The sequence below is a fragment of the Schistocerca serialis genome, chromosome 3 (assembly GCF_023864345.2).
Source record: "Schistocerca serialis cubense isolate TAMUIC-IGC-003099 chromosome 3, iqSchSeri2.2, whole genome shotgun sequence".
Taxonomy (NCBI): Eukaryota; Metazoa; Arthropoda; class Insecta; order Orthoptera; family Acrididae; genus Schistocerca; species Schistocerca serialis.
The window spans coordinates 608,414,155-608,441,558 of NC_064640.1; positions in this window are offsets into that span (position 1 = coordinate 608,414,155).

The window sequence follows — 27,404 nt, forward strand, 5'->3', positions numbered from 1 at the left end:
TTGATATGCTGCCCTGATGGTCTAGCAATACGGAGAGCTCTGCCAAAGATAAAGGTTAGTACCACTATAATTGCAATTTGCTTTGTTGAGAGTTTTCGAGGCAGAAGCAATGAGGCTATAAGATGTACCAGTTCTATGAGAGATCGCATCTCCAATACCATAAGAACATGCATTCGCAGCTAAAAATACGGGTTTGGAGGGACGAAAATGAATTAGACAACGACCACTTAACAACGCGTCCTTTAAGTACTGAAATACGTCCTGACACACTTGGGACCACACAAATCGAACACCTTTCAAGTGCAGCTGGTTCAGCGCAGCAGCAAGTTGCGTAGTATATGCAATAAACTTAACGTAGTATGTCATTCTCCTCATGACGACTGAAGTTTCTTAATCTTACAGCAGAGTCGGTCAGCTGAGGCTTCAGGCTTGCTGGTAGCTCGTTACCGCCGTGACTCGTACTCGCAGGGCAATGTGGCCTGGCGAGCCTGCCGCGGCTCGCCTGCTAACAACTTCCACTGCACGCGTCAGACTCGTAGGCACCCCAGTGCCGTTTCTTACAGAGATATAACGGAGAAAGGAGACGTTATGCAAATGTTAGCAGACGGGACTACCGTTCTTGCTGCACAGACCCGGAACAAGCCGGGCTAGTTCCTGCTGGGATACGTTCAAGGTACTAGTTTAATTACACTAGAAATTCGTGTCATTTAATGTTAGATGAACAGGGAGCGCACGATAATGTTATCTGACTTTCCCGAAGTTTTCTCTTACAGGCCCGTCAAGTAGGAGTGTTCAAGATATTTTGATTGCATTATTCAAATTACCACGTCATCACGTAAAATGGATTAATTAGTGACGCACTTCGCTGAATGCGCAGTTTTTTGGGGAGGCGTCAGTTCCACTGAATGAAAGTTTATCAAACACTCTATAGCTATTAAAATCTAAATTTCCCCAACTGCCTTCTGCTTTAAAGTATTAATAACACAGTGGTGTGTAGCACAGCTTCTCGTTATTTGGTGTGTTTTTATTACAATAACAGGACGCAATTTAGACCCTGCGCTGTGTTTTTGCAAGTCCGATGCCAAGTTTATTTACATTTAATTCAGAGTTTTAGAAAACACGATTAACGTCAGACAAAAATGGTTCAAATGGTTCTGAGCACTATGGGACTTAACATCTGTGGTCATCAGTCCCCTAGAACTTAGAACTACTTAAACCTAACTAACCTAAGGACATCACACACATCCATGCCCGAGGCAGGATTCGAACCTGCGACCGTAGCAGTCGCGCGTTAACGTCAGACAGCCAGGACGCTGGACGTGCCCATTGCAAATTGTAAAAGGCTGATGCTTTTCTTTTACTCATGTCTAATTTAAGATAGGTCCACATAAAGCTGAAAATTTCAGTCACGGACGAACGTCGTTGTTAAAAATAATATAAAATAGACAGTACATTTTGCGAACGGAAATAGAAACTGTGTTCCTTAGACTTCATTGAGATCTAAATGATGTTAATAATATACTGAAGGGATCGTCCACCAGATTTAAACTTGGGGCAATGTGGGAATAATAATCACAATATTTTCCGCTTTACTTTTTGTTGCCTTATAGTTTCCGAAAAAAAATACTTCAGTGAGTTAGAGAAACGAGAAAAAATGGGAGCTGTTTTCTAGAGAACGCATGTTTATTACGGCTATTTTTAATTCCATACTGTGATTAAAGTGATACTTATGAGCTTGTGGTTACGTTCAATACCGAAGAGAGCGTTACTCGTATACAAAGGAAGCACCTAGAGTGTGAAAAGACATACGTGCAGAAGTATCAGACATTAGACAGCTACAACAGCTAGGAACAGCGATAAAGAGACACTTAGGGACAAGTGTGTGCAGATTTGTGCGTTGGCACTACGGCCGTTCAACATTGATAGCCTTGAACTGCTACTGTGTTCGCTTGTAGCACCTTCGATACGATGAGTCTCTTAGGCCCAGTTTTCTTCTCTCTCCTATTTTTTACTGATTGGGAATACAAAAATGCTTGACATTGAATTATGTTGTGTGTATAAAGTAGGCACCCCCATTTTGCTTTGTATTTGAGTAAACGTTTGTATATTTACACAACCTTTTAACAACATTAGCTCTGCAGCCACTCGTCTTATAACATCCATTTGGTTGCTCTCCTAAATAAACTTCCAAACTTGCGGTGTAAGCTGTTCTTGCATAATCTAGATTGTACACTTTCATTCAGTATGTGCTAAGTTTGGAAGGAATGTAGATTCGATAACTACATCGTCTTTGAAATTTTACAAGCATATCAACAGTAGTCACATATTCTCGAAGAGGATAGTGCGCCAGTCGCATTTTAGTGAACAAACGAATTTCATATAAGAGCCATTTTATCATCTTTCCATCTCTCGGACGTAGATGACTTATCATCAAATCTTACACACTGTGACAGAATCTTGAAACTCTGTAAGTTCATTGTAGAATAGAACATTTCTAATCCTGTACCATTTCTGTCCCACAGTACTTCCAAATTTACCCTACCAACCACGTGTACTCCCCCAAAATATATTAGACCAATAAGGACTTCAATTTCAACTCCATCTACCTCATGAATGACGGACATTGTACAAGAGTACTTAGGATAAGTAGTCTTGATGCATAGGTTACAACATATCACCACTTCATCCATTATTTGATGAGTGAGAAACTACCGCCGCATTTATATTTCTGTCCTTTTATTCTTCGCAATTCCCCTCAAATCTGATATATGTGGTACAGTATTACGCACCAAGTTCTGATATGAGGATAGGGAATATCTTGCACCAATTTATGAAAAAAATTATTATTATTCTTATTCGTTTCACTGTCACCGTACTTCTTTAATTGTCTGTATCGTGTTCACTAATACGTAGTTCACAGTCTGAGTCTACAACTTCTTCACCTGGTGTTCCACTAATGATTTCATTTAGCAACGCGTACTTACATAGATCTGTTGTTTCGTCCATTTCTAGCCTTCTCCTGAAATAAATACGCTGAGTCAATGTTTTGAATGTGTACTAAAATCGTAGTTTTGTTATGAACAGTGATACCACTATTGCTACTCTGGGCCTGTAGAACCACAAAGAACTTACCTCCTTGCTGCCACTAGTTCTGGCAGACCCAAATATGCTAAAATCACTCTTAGACAATGCGCTTCAACCAAAACTCAACAATCAAATATCATTACAATGAAATATTTGAAGCTACAGGAAACGCAGCACAGGTTCAGTGTTGTAAACCTAATAAAAACTAATCACCAACATAGCTCTGGGTATGGGAGTCCCAACAGTAGCAATCAACGATTAGTAGAGGTGGGTTTCTTAGTCTTTCACATGAAGTAATAGGTATGGTTGCCAAGTATGGGACAGTTAGAGCACAATAGATTTTGCCTTCTCCGAGGACTGTCTCTTGACGTGTACAAGATATTGCTGATCAAGTGATAAGTGAGATCTTGCCTGAAGTAAGGGACGCTATTGACCAGAACTAGTTTTCTATGACGTGCTATCTTAGGACTGACAATTGTCGCAAAACACATTATCTAACTGTAACATGTAGTATTGTTGTAGATTCTGAGGACAGATGTGAACTGAGAAACAATGTGCTCCTCACAACGAATTTTCCCGACGTTTCAAAAACGAGTGAAAATATTACAGAGTTACTTGAAAATTTGTTTGAGATGTATATAATGTATATATCTTCTCTGGAACTCTACAAAGTAACATTTCTCACAGATCAAGTGCCGAACATAAAGAAAGCACTTGAACACCACAAACGGCTACCACGCGCAATACACTGTCTATACATAGCGTTAATGCACACATTAGATGACAAATTCCGTAGTGAAGTATTGCCTGATATTTAATAATCCATCCAGGCAGTGGGTAGAACTGTAGGATATATGAAATGCTCCGGTTTGGGTACAAGATTATAAAAAACCGTTCCATCAAGATGTTGAAACGAGATGGAATAGCATCTACACGATGTCGGATTCGTGTCATTCACGAAAAAAGGCATAATTAAATTCCTTGAATGCTTTAAAGATGCCACAAATGATCTGGAGGCTGAAACAGAACCGGCCATACTTTTGTGGTGCCGTGGGCATTTGGTGTACTTGTGAAAGAAGAGAAAGAAGAACCCATGCCCTCTCCCTTAAAGAAGTTCCGAAGCTGGAGAAGTATTTGACACGGATGCCCCAGTTTTGTCATGGTGGAAGAGCAATGCGTGTGCCTTCCCCAAGCTCTTTTCAGTGGCGAAAGAAATCCTCTGCATTCCAGTTAGTAGCGCTGCAAGCGAAAGAAATTTCAGCAGGGCAGACTTAATTGTATTCGAGGAGCGATGCTGTATCGAGCCAAATCGTGTGAGTGGCACTTTGTTAACTTCTAACAATAATAAGGAAAATGAAATTATTTTGTGAAAACAGTCATATCATGCGAGATGGAACACAAATAATCTGTGTAAATAGCCTCAATTTGTATAAGATAAATGCATTATACAGTTATGTATTCAAAAGTTTCTGTTACCAACATATTTTTGCATTCTAGACACACAGATGTCATGTATTGTGTAACGTTATCTTGAACCTCTACTTCATTAACTGATTCCATTAGATCAGTCATTATTCAAGCAGTTTTAATCCTGTTTTTCATTTAAGTATAAAATGTTATTTCTTTCGTTAAAGAGCCATGAAGTGACTTCCTAAATTGAGTTTGACAGTCGCAGAGAAAAGTTTTACTTCTTGGTACATGCTCAACGAACAAATCTTTCGACTATTTTTCTTTTTCTGTTTCTATGATGTTTATAAACAAGATAGCACGAAAATGCAAATATCAAAATATTATGAAGGTGAAATAATGAATACATCAAACGTGTACACATCATACGTGCAGTTTTCATCGTAGAACTTTGATTCCCTCACTTGTCTGCTTTCCCTTTCGCTACAAGTATAACCGTGTAGCCTCGCTCATGAGCGCCTCTGCTCGAGCCACGCGCTACTTGCTGCCACACTCCTGAGCAGCTGCCATGCTCGCGAGCAACGAGCGAGCTTGATGCGCCTACTGACCGACTCTATCTTACAGGATGCTGTTAAATCTTTAATTGCAGACGAGTTCAAATGGTCGGGATGAACATATTGTGCATTTATGACATGTCCTAAGTATTTAAGTTCTCCGTAGAAGAAAGATCACTTCTCCTTGTTACACTTTAAGCCAGCACCAGCACGGACGTTAAACAAAAATTTCAAACTTGCCAAATGTTCATCAGGCGTACGACCCACTACAACAATATCATGTAGGTAGTTTGTAGATGAAGGGATTTTGGTTCTTAATTGTTCCAGAAAACTATGAAAAATAGCAGGTGCTGAAGCACTTTCGTACTGTAGGCCTTGGAACAATGCCAGGTGAGTATCCATCACGAAACATACCTTGGTCTGCTCTTCCAGCAGTAGCTGTAAGTATGCATTACGTAAATCAAACCTGGAAAAAATCTGCCCTGCTCTAATCTGTTCATTAATTCCTCCGGTCGTGGGACAGGAAATGAATCCACTGCAGTTTGTGGGTTTATCGTGGCTTTGAAATCAGCAGACCAACGTAAGCCTCCTGACTGTGTTACAAGTGTAATCAAGAGGAATGCCCACTGACTTGCAGAATCACCCCATTGCCCTTCCATCGTTGCAATTTCTGAACAGTTTGCGCGTTGTCTTTGACAGTAACGTGCGTCTTAACATATTTAGCCCTTCCTAGACTGATTCGGTTTACTGTATGTATTACTCAAGTCAGAAAGATTGGAATGAGGCACTGAAACACAGATTTGTAACTCATTTTCTTGTGTGCACAGGTAGAACAAATCAAAAAGGTCTAACCAAAAATTGATTGCACTGTTTCTAGAACGTAGGACTGGAATGAGTTTATCGCCACGAAGTTGCTAAAGAAATGCTCTACAAAGTACTGGTATTATGTGTATGTTATAAGCAGACAAAACAGAAGCAGGCTTCTGTAGCTGCGGGCTACCATTCATTTCATAGATGTGTGTATTACTTAGAGAAACAGACACAACAATGCCTAACTGAAATTATTCGTCTTTTAAGCAACTCTTAATTCAGCAAAAAGTTTGTTCTTCTGTCTTTGGGCTATAACATACGGTTTCCGCGAAGTGAAATGCAAGCCTTCGTTGATGCTGACCATAATGTTAGTGCCGTCACAACATTTACTTAATGAAAGCTCCGCTGTAGCCTTCCGGTAGACCAGTGCTTGCCGTGACTGTAGTGTGAACAGACTGTCTGGACACAGCCTTATTTATAACATTTTAAACACTTTGCATGATGACAAGAACGAGCTTTTCCATCATGACTGGAAAAAACACCGAGGACAAGATTTCTTCATCATATTCTGAAAAACTGCTCTTGTAGCATGTTACTGAAGGTTTTACCTTTCCTTGTACTTTTAATCTGAGAACTGCCTTATTCACTTTAACATTAGCATAAACTGGAGACTAGTGTCTTGTGCCCTATGAACAAGAGAAATAGACGGAGCTTCAAAATCAGAACCAGTTGTGCCCCCAATTCTTCAACTGAAAAAACTGTTTTCATATCCGGATCTGGCAATTTTAGGATACCAGTGTGTTCAAAAATGGTTCAAATGGCCCTGAGCACTATGGGACTCGACTGCTGAGGTCATTAGTCCCCTAGAACTTAGAACTAGTTAAACCTAACTAACCTAAGGACATCACAAACATCCATGCCCGAGGCAGGATTCGAACCTGCTACCGTAGCGGTCTTGCGGTTCCAGACTGTAGCGCCTTTAACCGCACGGCCACTTCGGCCGGCGATACCAGTGTGTATGTGCACGTCTGATACGTTAGTTTTGGGTACTTGCATCGCAGAACATAACATTACTATAACTTAGTCCACAAGAACACTTGAACCTGCAGTGTATTGTTAGCCCTTCGAGTTCAGCAATCCTCTGTCTTAAAGACTGCTAGGGTTGTATCTTAAGACGAAAAAATTTTAATCTCGTCGCAGCGACATGAATCTGTGCTTCGTAATGGATGTCGAGTTTTCGAACGACTTCCTCTTAATCAACATCATCCGCCCGAGAGTCGGGAACTAATTTTACACACAAACGGTAAACCTCTGTTCCGACAGTACATAGAAAAAATTCTAAGCACGCCATAACTTTAATGCTCAATGCTGTGAAGTGTGCTTTCAGTTAGACCCGATATTCTGATCAGTCCTGTTCTTTGTTGTTAAACTGACGAAACTTGGGTCCAGCAACTAGCTATGGTGGGCTAACATCGACTGTTACTTCATCATCTACTGTACACTGAGTAGCAGTCGTCCAATCGGCTGCGCCTGAAATTGAACAACTTAGTTTAGAGACTGTTCCCTCTGTGGCTCAGACATGGTTAAACACTTTATATTAGACAGAAGACACAGTTTTTATTTTGGCCGCTGCGACCAGCGGAACGCTAGGACCACCCACACTAAGGCAGTATTCTCGCCGCCATTTCTCTACAGCGGACGAGGGAAGAAAACTGTACTACAAAACCAAACATCATCGTCAACATATTTGTATGCCACAGAGAGCCTAGATTTACTTCAGGAGGAGGTCGAGCTGGTACTAGAACACACACAAAATTGTATCTCATCTTACAACAACAATTTAATATAGAATACTTAGACGCAGTCCGTGTAAACTTGAATGAAAATGTATGTATATTACTGTCGCCGATTACAATAAGAACTGTTCGTACTTGAACAGTACTAAAGCACAGTCACGGGCCAATTTACATGTAATATTAAACTTTGGTGCACAGTTCTAACCAATAAAAATATGTTCTGATGCGTTTGGACTGTGTTGAAGCTGCTGTCTTAATCTGCTGTCACAGAGTGGACCGAGCGACGCAGCGCTCTGATGTAAATGGATATCCAGCAGCGGCGGCGTATGGAACTTCTTGAGAGCTTGTCTTCGCCGACGTCTCTCATTCATGGTTGCGTCTGATAGCGAACTGTCTTCACCTTGTGGTGCTGTCATGAGACACTAACTGTAACCTGGCACCTTACTCTACGGACGACTCCTGAAATACTCTCGATTTATATGAAGTTGATTGTTGTTAACCGAAACAGGAGACTAACTTTAATTTTGTCGTGACCGTGACATAATGGATATGTGTTAATCGGATTTGGCTACTTCGAAATTTGTTTCTAATCACAGTGCGGCTGCACGACAATGTTCACGCAAATACCTTCAGGAACTGTAAAGCAACTATGCACAATATGACCACACAAATGAAGAATTTAATGACATCTTGTCAAGCATTCCCAGTTGGCCTCTATTACCAGTTTACGAAAACTCATTTTAATTTGTATAAAACAGTTGAAACCATCAGATTTAAAAACAAATCAAATTTTAAATATCTTTAATTACAGACCACTGATGATGCTTTACTTCAATAAAGCGAAACGCATCTAATGGGAAAAATACGCTTTTTCATCTAGTTATAACGACGGAACAATAACAGGCTCGGTAACTGTAAGGAAACTATGGGCAATAAGGCCACACAAACAAAGAATTTAATGATAAAGGGTTTTGCAACAACCAACACCAACACAGTTCGACTTATATATTCTGCCTAGACACAATATGAGCCGGACACTACTTTCGTCTCACACTTCTAAGCACGGATAATCTCATCCCATGTCAAAATCCTTGCTATTACGTCAGACGCTATAACACTGGTGAGCATACACATTCCTCACAGCAATCTAATGTGTGGCCGCCGCGGTTGACGCGAAACGCGAATATACAGCACACTGTAAACCTTTCTAAAACTCTTGTGAGGAATATCATTTGTCACGAATCGGTAATGTTTTGCTGAGGATCAACCCAGGGCGGGAGGAACTCAGTCAGCCAGAACGACACACTGCATAGCTCACGGCGCCGCCCAGACTCGACGAATACCACACTGGAACTCGATTCACACTTCACTCATTTAGCGCTAGCAGTGTCTAACGAACTATTTTGCCTGCCATCGACCTGTGTGAAGAAAAAATGTGTTTATCGCTCGGTAATGTATCATGGACCCCTTACACACCACACTTCTAATTTAGAATCGGTGATATATATTCGTAATCTGAATAATCTATAATGTTTTACCATTTGTATCTGTAACTTTTTTCAAATTATTTCTTTGCGTGTAGAAGTGATGCGGTGTGTGGCATCGGCTGCGTGAGTCCATACTGCGGTGGGTTGACCCTCAGCAAAACATTACCGATTCGTGACAAGTGATATTTCTGATAAGTGTTTTATAAAGATTTACAGTGTGCCGTATATTCACGTTGGCGTCAACAGCGGCGGACACAGACTGGATTGCTGTGAGGATTGTGTGTGTTCACATGATGTCGGGGCTGCTGGAGTGGTAAAGCACGTGCACGGAATACAAAGGTCGCGGAATCGAATACCTGTCAGACCACGAAATTTTCAGTTTGCCTTCAACCTAGCCTTCATTTCTCAATTATACGAAAATTTGGCAGATGGGATTCGCTTTCAGTGTTACAGGCCTGTAAGTTGTGTCGTACCTAATGAAATTAGCAACTTAGCAGTAAAACTGTTTAATCGGTACTGTAAATGATGTCATAGCTCGTCACAGTGCTTCCATTCTCCATCTGGACGCAGATATTGTTGTTAAATGTGCGCAATATATGGTGACCCAGAAATGTTGCGACAAGCTTCGATGGGTTGTAGAGGATGTCCTGTGGCACAAATCGAGAATACGAATCCGTGTCCGGAAACGTCATCAAACGACGCTACAGAACGTCGAAGTTACAGGAGCCGGTGCCTGCCACAAGGCCCTCCATTCAGGAGAAAACGTGACTTTGTACGCTGACGAATCGTATGAGGCCTTCTCGCAATGTTGTTTGTCATTCAGGGTTCGCTACTGATTGCCATGATCGCCAGAGGAGAAGATGCAGCCAGATGCTGCGTAGAAACGCCTTGCCTCCTATGAATGCGATGCACTGTTGCCTCGGTGGATTATGGTTTCAGACACGGATTTCCACCCACAGCTTATTTTTCTCATTGAACCCTCTAGGATCTCCAGTGTTTCTGTCACAAAGAATAAAAAATAAACTGCAGACGGAAATCCGTGTACTAAACCGTCATCCACCAAGGCAACAAACGGAGCACCGCAATCGTAGGAGACAAGGCCTGTATACAAAGCAACGAGCTCCATTTTCTTCACTGGCGATCGTGCAAATCATTCGCGATCCCTGAATAACAGACAACATGGCGAGGTGTTCCGTCGGTGTACACAATCACGTATGCTGTCGAACATGGGGACTAGTAGCAGGCGCTAACGCCTGTAATTTCGACGCTCTCTAACTTCATTGGATGAGGTTTCCGGACACGGGTTCCTAACCTCTATTTGTTCCTGAATACAGCCTCTGCAACGACTCACAACATTTCTGGGAGACCCTATATTTCACTGCACGAAAGACCCTGGCTTCATGAGATCCCGTAAAACATGTATACACTGAGGTGAAAAAAGTCATGGGATACCTCCTAATAATGTGTTGGACATCCTTTTGCTCGGCGTAGTGTAGCAACTCCAAGTGGCATGGACTCAAAAGTCTTTAGAAAAATGGTTCAAATGGCTCTGAGCACTATGGGACTTAACTGCTGTGGTCATCAGTCCTCTAGAACTTAGAACTACTTAAACCTAACTAACCTAAGGACATCACACACATCCATGCCCGAGGCAGGATTCGAACTTGCGACCGTAGTGGTCACGCGGTTCCAGACTGAAGCGCCTAGAACCGCACAGCCACACCGGCCGGCAGTCTTTAGAAGTACCCTTACGAAATATTGAACCATGCTGTCCCTATAGCCGTCCATAACTACGAACGTGTTGCCGGTGCACGAATTTGTGCACGAACTGACCTGCCGATTATGTCCCACATGTGTCAGATGGGATTCGTGTCTGGCGACGTGGGTGAACAAATCGTTCGCTCAAATTGTCCAGAACTTTCTTCAAACCAGTCGCGAACAACTGTGGAACGGTGACAGTTTCACCGCTTTTTGAGAACAAGAAGTCAATGCATGGCTGTAAATGGTCTCCAAGCAGCCGAACATAACGATTTCCAGTCAATTTCATTTGTACCAGAGGACGCAGTCCATTCCATGTCAACACAGCCCACACCATTATGGAGCCACCATCAGTTCGCAAAATTGGTTCAAATGGCTCTGAGCACTATGGGACTTATCATCTGAGGTCATCAGTCCCCTAGAACTTAGAACTACGTTAACCTAACTAACCTAAGGACGTCACACACATCCATGCCCGAGGCAGGATTCGAACCTGCGACCCTAGCGGTCGCGCAGTTCCAGACTGAAGCGACTAGAACCGCTCGGCCACACCGACCGGCCACCAGCTCGCTCAGTGTCTTGTTGACAACGTGGGTCTCCGACCCAATCGAACACTATCATCAATTCTGACCAGCTGAAATAGTGACTCATGTGACCAGGCCACGGTTTTCCAGTCTTCTATGGTCCAACGGATACGGCCACGAGGCCAGGAGAGGTACTGAAGGCGATGTCGTGCTGTTAACAAAGAAACTCGCTTCGGTCGCCTGCTGCTACAGCCAATTACCGCACTGTCCTAAAGAATACGTTCTTCATACGTCCTATATTGGTTTTTGCAGTTATTTCACGCAGTGTTTCTTGTATGTTGGTACTTACGGTTCTACGCAAACGCCGCTGTGTTGTCCATGCTGAGAGATAATGCCTGCAATTTGGTATTTTCGGCACGCTCTTGAAACTAAGGACTTCGCCATATTGAATTTCCTAACGGTGTCCGAAATGGAATGTCCCATACGTCTAGCGCCAACTACCATTCGACACTGTAAGTGTGTTAATTCTCGTCGTGCGGTCATAATGACGTAGGAAACCTTTACACATAAACCATCTGAGTAAAAATGACAGCTCCAGCAGTGCACTGGTGTTTCATGTCTTGTGTACGCGACACTATAGCCATCTCTATGCGTGCATATCCCTATCCCATGACTTTTGTCACGTCACTCTATACAGTCACCATTCAAAATGAAGGACCAAAGTAGTAATATCTTAAAATCTTCCTCTTACTGGCTACTAGCATGGAGCATTGCTACTGAAATTGGGAAAGAGTTTCCTTGAATCGACTGAGGCACTCAAATCATCAACCCAGCAAACGAGACTTCAAACATGATGGACCACAATTCAACATCTAAAAAGATGGATGATACCTAAATAAGTACTCACTTATCGTCACACAAAAAAGTAGATTACCTGGAATTAACTGAGCGGACTCCGTTCTGAACAAAACCAGTCTCCAGTGCGGGGTCTGGGAAGCTGGGGCTGAGCCTCCCTCTTATGGTATCGTGTATGCCGAGCCCTGTGTGCCATGACATACGCTAATGGAAAAAAATGGCGTCTTTGTCGCCTTAAAGGCATTCTTGACTAATACCAACTCACTACGTCCAATCGCAAAGGTAACTAACGCTGACGACCGTTACAGCGTATATTTAAAGCAAACCTGATTTTCACTCCTATAGTGACGCTACTGGTGCCACTCATATGCAACTGTTGTGAAATTTGCATCGGTAACATCTTTCAGATGTAGAAAAACGCCTATCAACTTTCGTATATGTCACACAATTCCTTCTTAGTGCTGCGATTTGTTTCCCATCAGGGTATTTCAAAAACTATTCTAGCATTGCTCCTGTATATTTTTAATATTTATACTAAGTTAATCTGTGCGTGTTACTGTTTTATTTTGTTTGCTTTTGACACGATAAATAACGTCATTGAATGTTTGTCGACATGGAGTAACGTTGCGATCAATGAAGTGCACATCATTACCAACATCATCGTCTTACTTTCAAGGATTACGCTGTTGCACGTTCCGAACTCAGAAACATAATCATTCTCATCTTTTCCGAGGTTTTCCAGTGTATTTTTTCCCATTCTTCTTGTAGTTCAGGATCTTCTGGGTAATAATGTGACTTGGCATTCCATGAGGTGTGTCTACGTGTGTCTATCCTTTTCAAAACATTTCTGAATTTTTTCATTCAAGCAGAAAATATTTAATTCTTTTCTTATATCATCGTTAACAAACATGTTTCCTCTTGTGAAACCCTTCGTCCTCCTTAGAACCTCTTCTCAGTTGTCTGATTTTTTTGTGGTAACCCTGCTTTCGCTTCCATAGGATAACGCAGGAACCCCTGTCACTATACAGTGAAATTACTGGGAAACTCACAAACATCCTAGTAAACGACACAGCCAGCGGAAAAGCCGTTATTGTATTAGCAGTGGAATTAGTATCACTGAGGCTGTTGAAATATGCCATCAGTGTTAGTAACAGTTGTAGCTGATTAGCACGTGCTGCACGTAGTGTCTGCCAGTTGCAGTGTTGGGGGTGTTCTGTCGGAATCATCAACGGTGTACACTGCCCTCAGCACGTTGTGTTGCACTCCACAACGGAAATTCTTCAGTATTCAGCATAAGTTAAACTTTAGTCGAAACTATAAACCCAAGTTAAGTTTTCCTCAGAACTTGATCTGCCCAACATATCTTGTTCGTGTTTCACATTATCATCCGCGAAAAAAGAGATTTGCTGTTGTTCATTTCATATTCCCCTTCATCTATGGCAGCCGTGAAATTTCAGACATTTGTATACTCTATATTTGAACGGTATATCTGTTTTTACTTTTAACTATAACTACAGAGAATAGATAACTAGAGATGAGAAGTACAGATACATAACAACTGGAAAAGCTATCAACTGTCGCTGCCAACATGTGAGGAAACCATGGCTATGTGAGTGAACATATCGAGCTATCGGCTATCCCTGTTCTCTGCGAATAAATTTGAAGTGTGTTTGAGAGAGTACTTTCATGATTTGCGGAGTTTTCCTTGATTTTACGCAGTGAAAGATTGTTGCTAACATTTTAACAACATTGATACTTAGTCCAGGGTTGTATATTGTATTTATCGTATGTTGGACAGCGTTTGAAACTTTATGATGCACAAGTCAAAATATTTTGTTAAATTTGTTTATACTTAGTTTTAATAAAATTATTCAGGGTCCAGAACATGTACTGTTATATCGAACAATGTTTCAACGCATATTTGACTTAATAGTGTATTGCTGCACACAACTAGATCAGTGAAAATATACTTTAATATAAATAATTCTTCCTGCATTTATTAGCACTTGACAAGGGCATTGAATGAGAACTTTCATTTCATTAGACGTAAGTAAAAGGGAGGAAACGTACGTCGTACGTCACGAATGATACTTCATAGAAAATTGAGAGCGATTTTCAGTGATCCAGATTTATTAATACAGTTCTGATAGAACTACGACGGAAATTTTTTCTCGAGTGCTCCTTTCTTTTCTGTCCGTTTTCGGCACCTCCGGTTTCGCAGCTGTTTATGCAACAATGCACAACGCGAAGCGACTGCTACATATCTCGATACTGGAATATATATCTACACAATTCGGTGTCGAGCTCATCGATTCACGGGACGCCGTGAGTATGACGAGATGCTGTATTGGCCAGCCGAAGCAAGTTGGATTTGCTGGGTGCCCGAAAAAAAGCCGACCATCAGACGTCCCGTGGGTAGCCGCGGCCGCGATTGGCTAGGTGCAGGGGCGGCTGCGCGTTGATTGGTCGGCTGGCGGCGGCCGCGCAGCGTCGCTTCAAGGAGTCGCGCGGCGCTGGCGCGCTCAGTGTGGGGCGACTGCGCGCCAGGGCAGCATGTGGCCTCTAGCGTAGCTGCCAGCCGCCTCTGCGAGGTAAGCGCCTCGCAGCACGTGTAGCGCTCTCTCCCTCGCCTCTTCTTCTCCTTCTCCTTCTTGCAGCTGATCACGGATTTCAGGCTAACTTTTCCGTCAAACTCTATCAGCTATATATATATATTTTGTAACCGCTTAGATTTTTTTCTTTTTTTCCCCTTTTCTCCAAAATGAAGGTCTTCAAATTTGTATGTTTTATCGATCCATATACGTGAAATTCTTGTCACGATCATCCATTCATTTGCATCGACACCGAAATTACAGTCTGCACCCTTTACAGTTCGCAGAAAAATAGTAATCGGGAGATCCATATGCCTGACACAATAATTCACCTGATACGATGAGTATTGATTTTGGGGTTCAAGATGTTTTACACTACTTACGGAGTGTTAAGTATTGCTACCAAAGAGTTCTAAAACAAAAACTTCTCTCTCCTCTTTTTCCTTTTTCCACGCAAAATGAGCCACATGCGCTGCACCCCTGCATTTCTTTCTACTGAGCCAAACACTCAATGAGATTACATTTAGCTTTTGTTGGGCTGTCTGAGGACTGTACTTGGCTGCCAGGGAGCCGTCTTTTCGATGCAACGGAGTGGAACTGACTGCTGCGTGCGTTGGCGACCGCATGAACGAGTCGACGTCTTGCTCTGCTCAAGAGCGCAAATGTGCGTTCCACCGCTAAAACTCCACCGCATAATATTCTTTCAGTGGTTCCTTTCCACAGAGAACGCCCCTCAAGGGAACAAACTGAGATAATTAGCGCAGTAGTTTCCCAAGACGCTTAATTCGTTTCAGAGTTCTACCTTGATTTAAGTTCGCGGAACGGCGTGCCTCTGGAGATTTCCAAAAATCTAGTAGCATTCGATATTATGTCAGTGTGTAGTCGCGCGTGTGCATCACTAAATCGACAGCATTCAGTAATCTGTGTGACTGTTCTGTGGAACGACAGCTACTAGCCATCTTATCTCTCCAAAAGTGGAGCCCCTTGCATTTAGACATTGGTTTTTCTTGTTAGAGTTTGTAAAAGTGTGCAGAAATTCATGTAAGTGAGCTTACAGGGTGATGATGAAACTAAGGCAGTGTATACATTAATTATTTTCCTTCACAAAACACGTCATCGCATTGTCGGTTAGTCATTGGGAGACGTAAAACTCGCACAGAGGTTCAAAAATCATAAGTAATGCTCCACGCCAAGAGACAATCAATGTGGCTGCAACGAAATATTCTGGAACATTCTGTGTTTGATGAACATTAGTTTGCACGCCCCTTCGTGTGATTGCTCTCGCTTGACGCGTACTTATTTTGAATTTGACATTAATTACCCACTGCTTAGTTTTGCGGTGTACAAACGGCAGGTTTTACCACGTACGATACTGGTAGGACGTAATTAGCTACTAATTTGGGTAGTCCGTAATTATGTAAAACATTTAGTGTTTTAAGTATATTACAGCGAGTAATTCTCAGTTTGTTATAGCAAAAATTTTTGTTAGTATTCCTTTCAAATCTAACATGAAACCTCTCCAATTCTCAGTGCGGCTTTGGCTAATCTGTAGAGAATTCAAGGTTTTCATTTTTTCCAGCCTACCGTAAGTACAAATATTTTTCTTTATGTTGTAAAATCTGGAAACAATAACCTTTATGCTACAATTAATACTTAATTGTAATGACATATTTTTAATGTGTGAATGCATTCTAGATAGCATTCAAAGTGCCTGATAACAAGAACGAACTCCATGAGCGGCAAACACAGTTTTTACTATTTGATTTCGTTCCTGATTAAACGTTCTACATATCATTTGTGATTTTATCGAACTTCAATGAAAATTCTGTAGCTCTTTTCATGGTTTCGATTCAAAGTGATTACTGACAAACTAAACAATCTTACCCGCAGGATTGTTCAGACCGATTGGATATCTTAAGAAAATTATGTCTCCAAAATGAAGTGCAGAGGTACTTGCTTAAACTATTCTCCTACATCAATTAACTTGTATTCAGCTCCAGTTGGGAGTTTGCTACTTCAGCACTTCTTCATGAGCAAGCTGTAATCTCCGGCTAACGTATGTGGTTCATGAATCACAATGCCGCTGACGTCACATCTCCGTTTATCTCTCTGGTAATGAGTTCTTACGTTTGCTAATTGCACTGTTACATTTTATTTGATACAGTTGTCTGCAGTCAATGCAAAGTTCACGTATTTTGTTGTTGGAAACTCGACTGAAGTCATTCAGTCCATTACCAAAGCTATTATTAAGCACTAGTGTCTTCGTGTTGTTCATCTAAAAACTTTTGACAAGAATGGAATCGTGCTGAAAATTGAAAGAAGAATATACTTCGTAGCTATCCATAAAGCTATTGTTTTAAAAAAAATCTGGTCATCAATACAACACTATGCTGTTAATCTTTATCAGCTTCAATTATTTTTCTTTCATTTCTTTAGAATTTATTTTATATTGATGATATGCCGGCGTACCAACGGAAATGTGTGAAATGCACCTGGAGGCTCTGCCAATCATGGGCAGTACAGGTTTTTCTGTCTTTCCCCTGAAGTCTGATGGAATAACACTCGAAGTCTCTGTAGTGGATCGAGAACGACATTTTGAATGAGCATCTTTTATATACATCTTACGTGTACGTTGAAAATCAAACTATAATATTTTTTGTCATTGGCGTCCATAATTTTAAGTAATAATTCATACCCTGTTCCAACTACGTATTTCACAGATTTATAATACTATAAAATGTCCAACCGAAATCAGTAAAAACCGAATACTCTGATTATATTTGAGAATTTCTTTTGGGATTCAATGATGAGAAAAGTATGTACGGAAAGTCGAGTCAGGTGTCGAAGAGAAATGGTGAGGAAGGTATTGCAAAAAAATTCTACGGGTAACAAATTATTTTACTTGATTTTCTCTTTCTTTTTTTTCTTTTTTTTTTTTTTTTTGCAGACGAATATCGTCCACATAATGTTGACGACATATTAATTTCGATTCCTACACTAGGTAAGTTTTTGAGGTTACATTGCCAGAATATTCAGACTTCAAATTGTGAAAAAATAATTTTATATGATCTACAGGCCAAATTTATTTTTCACAGGTCGCTAATATGAACATCTGATTTTTGTATAAAATATAAGCCACCATTGAACAAAATTCAGACATTAGAATTCATCACAGTAATAATTTATTCGCATACAAGATAAATTATTATTTGGCCTGTCCAAAAACACCTAACTATCCTACTCCTAGCATGTAAGACTTATGCTCATAGTAAAATAATGCTTGGAAACGTTTACTACTTTGTAAACAGTGCCGTAATTTAGCATGCTGGTTACCAAAAGAAGACTATCCTCCGCTTTTAAGAATTTAAAAGTCAAATATATTACAGAGCTTACTTAAAGTTAAAATATTGATATTTTTACTACAAAAATTAGTAGCGATTTTATACCAAAACTTGCTTACAATATTATTATCATTTAAACCATGTGTATGTAATGCGTATTATTAAGAACATGCTAGAATATCTTAAATATATACTAATGAAGGTAGGAGACACATGTGTTACTATTAAAAAGAGCTGTTCCTCCATTAGTTCCTTTTTAACAAATGGTTGTGGGGTTAACAATAACGTTGTTTATATTCTTCCGTGAAATTTATTTTGTGTGAATGAATCTGTATTCATTAAAATAAAGGTGAGAACTACTTGTTACCTAGTAATTCGTTTAACACAGGAATTACGCATGTAACTCTCTACAGCCCAGCTTAAAGTTTTGGTAACATCCAGAGTTTGATATTTGTTCACAGGCTTATTGTTTTCCACATCTATGACAGTAAATAATCATTACCCTTGTAGAAAGCATTATCTGCGATAAATGTTTTCAAATATTTTAATTTGTTTTTGCGATCCTCTCTCTGACCCTACAACTAATAGTTCATATACTTATTTTTATCTCACCGGCTGATACTGTACAGTATGTTTGGGGAATACGTACGTATCTCCGTTTAAAGAGAAACAGGTTTCAATAAAGCATCAAAAAGCCAACAGCTGTACTCGACGAAGGGAATTTTAAGCAATAGTGACGTCCTTTTTAAGAAAGTTTTCATTTCAAAAATCCAGCATATCCTTTTGTTCAATTAAACCTTACGAACTTAATACCAATTCCTCTAGAATCGAAATGTTCTGTCACGGTTACAGTATGTGTGTATTGTAGAAGGAAAACTTGAAAAGACTGTGCTGTAGACAAAGATTAGAAGAAATGATAAATTATTTAGGTCTCTGCATTATCTGATGTCTGTATTTGTTTATAACATTTTATACAAATGTGACGCTGCTATAAACTTCCAGAACGCTATTCGTAACTTCAGAGATTACAACCGACGTAATGCTATAAAATCGCTATCATTGCAGAGACTGAGCCCTTGTGATAACCTCGTGAAAAATATTTCAGTAGCTTAAGCTCTGAATAATCTTTTGTTAGTAGTTTCGGCAGATTAAATCCTTTTAGCAGCTTCGGTCCACTCGCTGATGACCAAGAGCAAAACCACGTCTGAGAAGCGAGAATGTCCGTGAAACTTGTTAGAGTCCCCGCAACAGGTTGGACATAGCTCTGGGGCAGGTCAGCAGCTGTGCTGCCAAGCCGGACCAAGCCTTCCCTGGGAGAGACTGCGTGCTTCTTATCAATTTCTGCTACTTTAGAACAAGGAATTATAGCTCACCTATAGACTTAGGTTCATTTGTTCCATATGAAAGATCACTCTCCGACTGGTATTCAGTATTTAAGGAAAATATTTATTTCAGTACCAGGTACTTAATGTATGTATGGTGTAGTGTTCCGCAGCTGAAAAAAGCCATTTTACTGGCGATCGGTAGTGGGAAGTTAAGCCGTGAAACACGCAAACATAACTTTATTATTCTATACCGCTGCGATTTGGATCATATCACTTGATAACACTGCAAAAAACGTGAACAGGAGGATTACTTAATAAGGGTTGCAAAGGGTCCTGTATGCATTTTTATTTGTTTGTAATCCGACATGAAATGCTCCGGTAGGAATACACTAAGTTGAATGCCTATTCCAGCTTAACCCGATTATCACACTTAGTGGCTTTTGGTGTTAACTTCCACTTAGATTAGTGATCTGCATCACACGGATTCTACAGTACCCAGTTCATCCTAGTGACCGAGTGTTATCGGTTCTGAGCAGCATTTTCATTTATCACTGCCCCGTTGCCAGTGCCTAGCAAAATAACGGCTATAAACGACTCTTAGAGTGTAACTAATTTCTGCAATAAAAACTGGGATCCATATTTTTTTATATGTGTAGTATAAAAATATATACGTCTTGACGGCCAATAATGATATATTCAAAGAGAATGCACACTGCATTCGACTTCTTACAGGAATCGAGTGAGGCTGCGAGGGAATTTGGGTTGAACGGGAATTTTGCTTGGATAGCCGAAGCGGTTAAGGTGACAGCTCGCGATCAGCGGGAAATTCGGGATCGAGTCCCGGTCCGGTACAAATTTTCACTTTTCGTCATTGGTTTTATTTCCATGCCTGATTGCATCTGATGTCTGAATTTCTCTTTCGTCGTGGATCTATATTTATATTGGAATTTGCTCTACGAATCTTATGTCTTTCATAAGACATCGACAATGGACACACTGGCATATTGTTATACTCTCTTTGGAATACGTGTGCCCAATAATCTGCATCCCATCTTGGCCACATAAAGTAACGAGCAGAGCACTTACAACCCTCGTAGTGAGCCATTTACGGCCCATATTGTATAACATTAATCATCTGCACAAAATTTTTGCATAGATATCGAAAGATGGTCTTGTCGCTCGTCTCAGTTTCAAATACAGTACAACGGTGACGAAATAATAAAACACAATTGCAAAAAGACGATAACATGGAAACTAACGAGAATTAACCTTCTGCCTCAGTAATGTAGAGTAGCGATGCAGCATCCTCAAAGGTTGCGATTAAGTAATCCTTAGCGATCGTAATTCAACACAATTACGTGCTCCAGAATAATAAGACCTACCAGATATGTAACGATTGTAACCTGTAGGGCGTTTCTGAATCTTAAAATGTATCCTATTTTTTAACTGCGTTCTATAGTCGGCGATATTTCTGAAGATCATTCTCATAAACAAGCCATTTGTCTCTGAATCTTCAAGTACACCCTATGTGTTCATTTGGCAGTAAAGTCATAGAAATTTTAAACAGCATCATTCTCATTGTTCTCGTAATTTATTTTGTGTGTTGAACTTAAGCGGCGCCTTAAATAATAGGGAAATTTAGATCGCTATCAGTGATTACGTTCTACAAGCGTCGAGCTTTGGCATGATTATGAAAGTGAACAGTAACTCTAAAACATAGCACGCGTAGAGTGAATACAGAACTGTGACAGCCCGATAAATCTCTGTCAATATTAAACTACTTTGGTCCATGGCAGAGAGTATTATTATGCCAGGAAGTTATTCTTACTGTTCTGCCAGAACTGTTCTATTCAGTACTACTGTATCACTTAAATTAGGCACAAAGAAGAAAATAAAACTCCAAAAATTCAATCACTGAAAATCTGCGTTATTATTAATCACTGTACTGAGCTCAACACCAATTTAAAATAATAATGACAGTAATAGTAATACAGCGTTATTTCTACACAGTTTATTCGTAGTGTAACGCAGGTAAGTTATTAAGACGTGTATGTTATATTAATTTGCAGCCCAATACTGCTGTTAATTTATCACAAGTACGTGGTGGTAGCTTCACAAATATGTCTGTTACACTTTCCACACAAGTTCGTCTTATTCTTGTTGCTTTGGACATAATTAACGGAGTGCAAGTTTTAATGTATTTCCTGTTGTGGCGAACTCCGAGACTGAAATAGTATTTACAAGTTTTTAGATATTCTTGATAGTCCACAATGATTCGTCCGACATTGGTTGACATGTTCTTGATGCTATATGTTGCTTTATGAGAAATTTTCTAAATTCTTCTAAGAACACTGTCCTTATTGTTAATTTTTTGTGATCCAACTTGGAGGCCTTGTACGCAGAAACGTCTACAATATTGTAGAAAATGATAGTTCACATCGGTTACTGTTGCGTTTACAAACATGATTACTTGTTAGTTGAACGAGTTCATCTCCCACCTCTTTAGTTCTGTTGGAATCCAAGACCATTTCTGGGCCACTACTGATCGTCCTTTCTGTTAATGATCTGCCACTTTATGTGAAACATGAGGCAGAATTAGTCCTCTTTGCAGGTGATACGTGCACTGTTGTGAAACCTACCAAAGAAGCATCAACAGCGAAAATATTAAATTATGTTTTTCTGAAAGTAAGTAAATGCTTTTGCGCAAATGGCCTAACTTTAGACTTTGAAGAAAGCAGTTCTTTCAGTTTTGTACTGTCAAAAATATCCCATCTCCTATTAACCTTGTACACCACAAGAAATAATAAACGGTGGAAAAACTAAGATTTTAGGTGTACGTATTGGTAAAAACTTAAACTAGAGAAACCATACAGCAGACCTGCTAAAAAGGTTTACGTTGTGCTACTTTTGCTATAGGAATAAATGCCAACTTTGTGAATATAGAAATCAATAAGTTAACATATTATGCAAATTTTCATTCTTTGATGTATTATGGGATAATCTACTGATGTAACTCCTCGCTTAGGCGAAAGATATTCTTCGAACAAAAGAAAAAAATTAGAATCATGCGGGGAGTTCAGACGGGTACATCTTGCAGGTACCTCTTTAAGCAGCTGGGAATGTTAACCACAGCCTCACAGTACATTTACTCCCTTATGAAATTTTTTATCAGCAGTTCACCTATGTTTTTAGAAGAACAGAGATATTCCCAAGTACAACACTAGAAGGACATGTGATCTGCATTACCCTTGAATGAAACTAACTTTTTCAGAAATAGGGTTGAAACATGCAGTTGACGATCTACCCACGGAAACAAAATGTCTGATAGGTAACAATAATAACCACTGCCCACTCCGCATTTGACTAATGGTTGCTGAAAGCAAATAAGTATGGTATATTTGAATTGTATCGTAACTCAAGGTAGCCGCTCTGTACAGTGGCACATTTAAATGAAGTATGTATAGGAAAATAAGTCTCTGCCAAATACGTTAGCATCACATGATTTCAGTATTAATGTATTATCCATTAAGAACAAATCACACAGTTTGCATTTTCATGGGAATAACCCAACCAGCACTTCTGGTTGTACGACTAACATACTACCATCACAAGGATAATCCAGAAAGAGCCAAACGAAAGAAACCACCTTACACTCCATGAACAATAAACATTGAAGAATTTAAGATTGTACAGAAGTAAATGAAATTATGAGTGATGCAGTAACCGGCCTCCAAGAACTTGATAATTTTCACTGCACTTAACCATGCGGGAGGACAGCAACGAGTGGAGCAATACTAATAACAAACCCGGATAAGGTAACACATCACTGTCGGAAATTTCGGTGCCGAGAAGCCGCCGTGTCATCCTTTGCCAACGGCGACATTTGAACGCAGTTAGAGGTGCCTTGTGTCAGCACATCGCTTTCCCGGCCGTTGTCAGCTTAACAGACCTTGAAGCAGCTACTTATCTCTCAAGTAGTTCCTCCATTGCCATCACGATAGTGACAATGGGGAATGACTGAGACACGGCCAACCGATTCGGCTCATATTAGGCAGGACGCTTTTCTACAACCTAAAACGAAAGACGGTAACACATACTGCCTCAATACACCTCCGTTTTCAGGAGAGAACCACCCGTATATTTCATGACGCGTAATCGACTCAGAAATTGACGGAATCGATAGATAATTCAAGATTAAGTGTATTTCATCATCGTATTTGGAGTTCACAAACGCGTATTTTCTTTGAAACTGAAGGAAGAATCTGTTACGTCTGCAGCTCATGTATCGATAAGGTAAAGAGTGTTCAACGAAAACGCCACTGGTATAGCGAACAAGACATCTGGCAGCTGAGTGGAGAATCCCTTTTCGATTCGCAAGCTCTTCTGTAGCATTTTGTTTTTCATTTGTATTTTTTTTTTTCGTGTCGAAACTGGTAGAAATGGGAAGATTAATATGATAATCGATAACGAATAATAAACGTAGGCCAAAGCATTTCTCAAACGACTTGAATTGCAATGGCTCTTTCCCCCGGTGTGTTCCATGTTCTCACTTTCCTTCGAACAACAATATGAATGGTACTTCCAATATAAACATTCGAAGCAAATATGAATACAGTCTCCTCGCAACTATATACTTCCTTCAAGAAGATTTGGCGGAAAACGGACTTAGTTTACGCTTTCAAATATTTATTTTTCAGGAATTAATTTTAATGAATACCACGCATACGATAACGTAGCATGAAAAATCTGTGCAGAACGTTAATAAATAATTATGCTATGAATCGTTGCATCTGCGCAGCTGTGCAATTCCAGAAGCACGTTGCAATTCCGAAAACTCCAAACAAATCCCTCTACTGCGCCTCGCTGTAAACGAGAATTGCGCGGTCGACTCTCTGTGGTTCCCCGTGACGAATTCGGAGCCGAATTACTCGCACCTGGTTTCATACAAATTAAAATTTTAATTCCTTCCTAATCGAGGTCTTTCAATAAATTTATTTACCTGCCTTGTTATTATTCCTTATTCATTACCTTATTAACCTTCCAGTTCCTACTCATTTCGCCGGCCATTGTGGCCAAGCGGTTCTAGGCGCTTCAGTCCGGAACCGCACTGCTGCTATGGCCGCAGGTTCGAATCCTGCCTTGGGCATGGATGTATGTGATGTCCTTAGGTTAGTTAGGTTTAAGTAGTTCTAAGTTCTGGGGACTGATGACCTCAGAAGTTAAGTCCCATAGTGCTCAGAGCCATTTGAACCATTTGAACCTACTCATTTCGATACGGAAAAAAATACAAGTAAAACAAAAATATACAGAATGCATTTAAAATTCCAGATGCCTCAGTAGCTTGGCCAGAGGCGCTTTTGTTGAACAGTGTTCACCATATGCGTACATAAGACATTATTGTAACAGTTTCTTTCCTCGATTTCTATAAAAATATGTGTTTGCAGACACCATATATTACACTGGACTCGTATTCGGGAAGACGACGGTTCAATCCCGCGTCCGGTCATCCTGATTTAGGTTTTCCGTGATTTCCCTAAATCGCTCCAGGCAAATGCCGGGATGGCTCCTTTGAAAGGGCACGGCCGACTTCCTTCCCTAATCCAATGAGACCAATGGCCTCGTAGTTTGGTCTCTTCCCTCAAAACAACCTCAACCCCAACACCATATATTATAATGAAAAATTCTTAGTTTTCAGTTATCTACCGATCCTGTTAATTTTGAGTCGCTTGCTAGCCAAGAACTTTCAGGGTGCTTCTATTGAAACTGGAGGGTATTGCACTAAAATATTCTAGAGTCTTTAATTTTAGCTTGTACTCAAGTGACTTGTCAACTATGAGCCGAATCGGTTCTCCGTATGTGAGGCCTTCCTCTTATGAGTGCATCTCCATCGAATCCTCCTGCGACCAAGGAAAAATCCCTGGCATTACTGATGGTTAACGCTAGTCCTCTACATAACAATCAAATATGCTGACCGCGTAGTTAGGAAGGCGAATATAATAGGATGTGCAACACCGGGAAGAGGAATCCGGGCCCTCCATATTCACGACCGCAGCTCGTGGTCTAGTGGCTAGCTTTGCTGCCTCTGGATCACGGGTTCCCAGTTTCGATTTCCGGCTGAGTCGGAGAGTTTCTCCGCCCGGGGACTGGGTGTTTTTGTTGTAGTCATCATCTCATCATCATTCGGGTAGTGGCGAGACAGGAAATGGAAAGATTGGAACTTGTACGGGCGCTGAAGACCACGACGTTGAGAGCCCCACAAACCATCGTCATCATCATCATCATCATCCCTGTACGCTGATCACTTATCTACGGAGTCGAACGTAATAGAATGTACATTACATTTAACTAAAGAAGCGAATGGCATCAGTTTTATGTGTTTGATTGAGGGATATAAACGTTTGTGACAATCAGAAAGAAGGAAGTACTGTTTAAAAAAATACCAGAAAAACAGACCATCTGAAACACACAATAAAACATCTTGAAAACGTGCTTGGTTCTTGAGACAGTAATTTTTGGCGGAAGAATGGTAAGAAATACTTTGTTGCCGGAGTGGCCAGCATAATGTCTTGGTAGTCCACTGAAGAAGGCAAGGGACTGCAACGCAACCGCAATACGAAAATGTTTTGTTTGGCGTCTGTTTAGGTCAATTTCATGGTATACCGCGGTAACCGGAATTATCAGTAGAAAAATGTAAAACTTGTACAGCAAAGACACAGCTCTGCAAAATTAAGGTACGAGATGTATACAGTAATGTAAGATATTAACTACTTCGTGAAAATGAATGGAAGTGCGGCACCATGTTGGAGAGGTAGCCCAGTCGTGCACAGAATGATGGGCGTAACACTTGGCGAGGTTAATGCAACTATAGCGCCAAATAAGGCTGACCTTGCAATACGAGGCAGCTGAAGCAACGGCAAAACACAGTGTGAGTCACGCAGCAAACAATTACGATGCGAATATGAAATAGCAGCACATGTGTTATCAAGAAACACGATGCAATGTTCTTTCAGACATGCATGCATGTCAGAAGGAACAGGGACTACAGTGACTATATCCGTCCAGAAAAACAAGAAATATTTTCACAATTGCGAGTATGAACTATCTTCGGCTGTATATTTGGATGACGACAGTGAAAATCTGTGCCGGACCGGGACTCGAACCTGAATTTCCCGCTTTTTGCGAGCGGTCGCCTTAACCGCTTTGGATATCTGTGCACGAATCACGGCCAGACCCGAACTTCCATATGTCGCCTTCCATTTCTCACATTTTGCACTCGTACGTTCGTATATTCCCGACCAAGAAGCACATTCAGAGTCAAGGACCTAGTATTATTGAATAAATACGAAATAACAATACCTGTTTTATTAACAAAGACATTGCAATGTTCCTTCCGACATATACGTAACGTGCGAGTGTAGATAGTGACACATGGAAGTTTGAATCTGGCTGTGATTCGTGCATGGGTAGCTGAAGCTCTTACGGCGACGGCTCGCGTAAAGCGGGAAATCCGGATTCACGTCTTGCCGGCAAAAATTTTTATTGTCGTCTCCCAATATATACTGACAATGGTTCATGTTCGCAACTGCGAATACATTTCTTTATGGATTACGGTGCTCTGTGGGGGTGTTTTTCATTCCAAAAGGGCGCAGAGCCAACATCTAGATGACTTCACACGAGGAAACTGTATGGAGGACGATGTGTGATGAGTGTAGCCCAGCAGTTTGGTATAACTTACAGCACTTTTTCAGGTGCATGATGTGTTCTGAACCACAGACACTGCTACCCAAAAAAGAGTAGGCGGTCGACGACCGTCAACTGGAGGAGCAGATGACCGCTACATTGTGCAGCAGGCAAAAAGGGATTCACATCAAA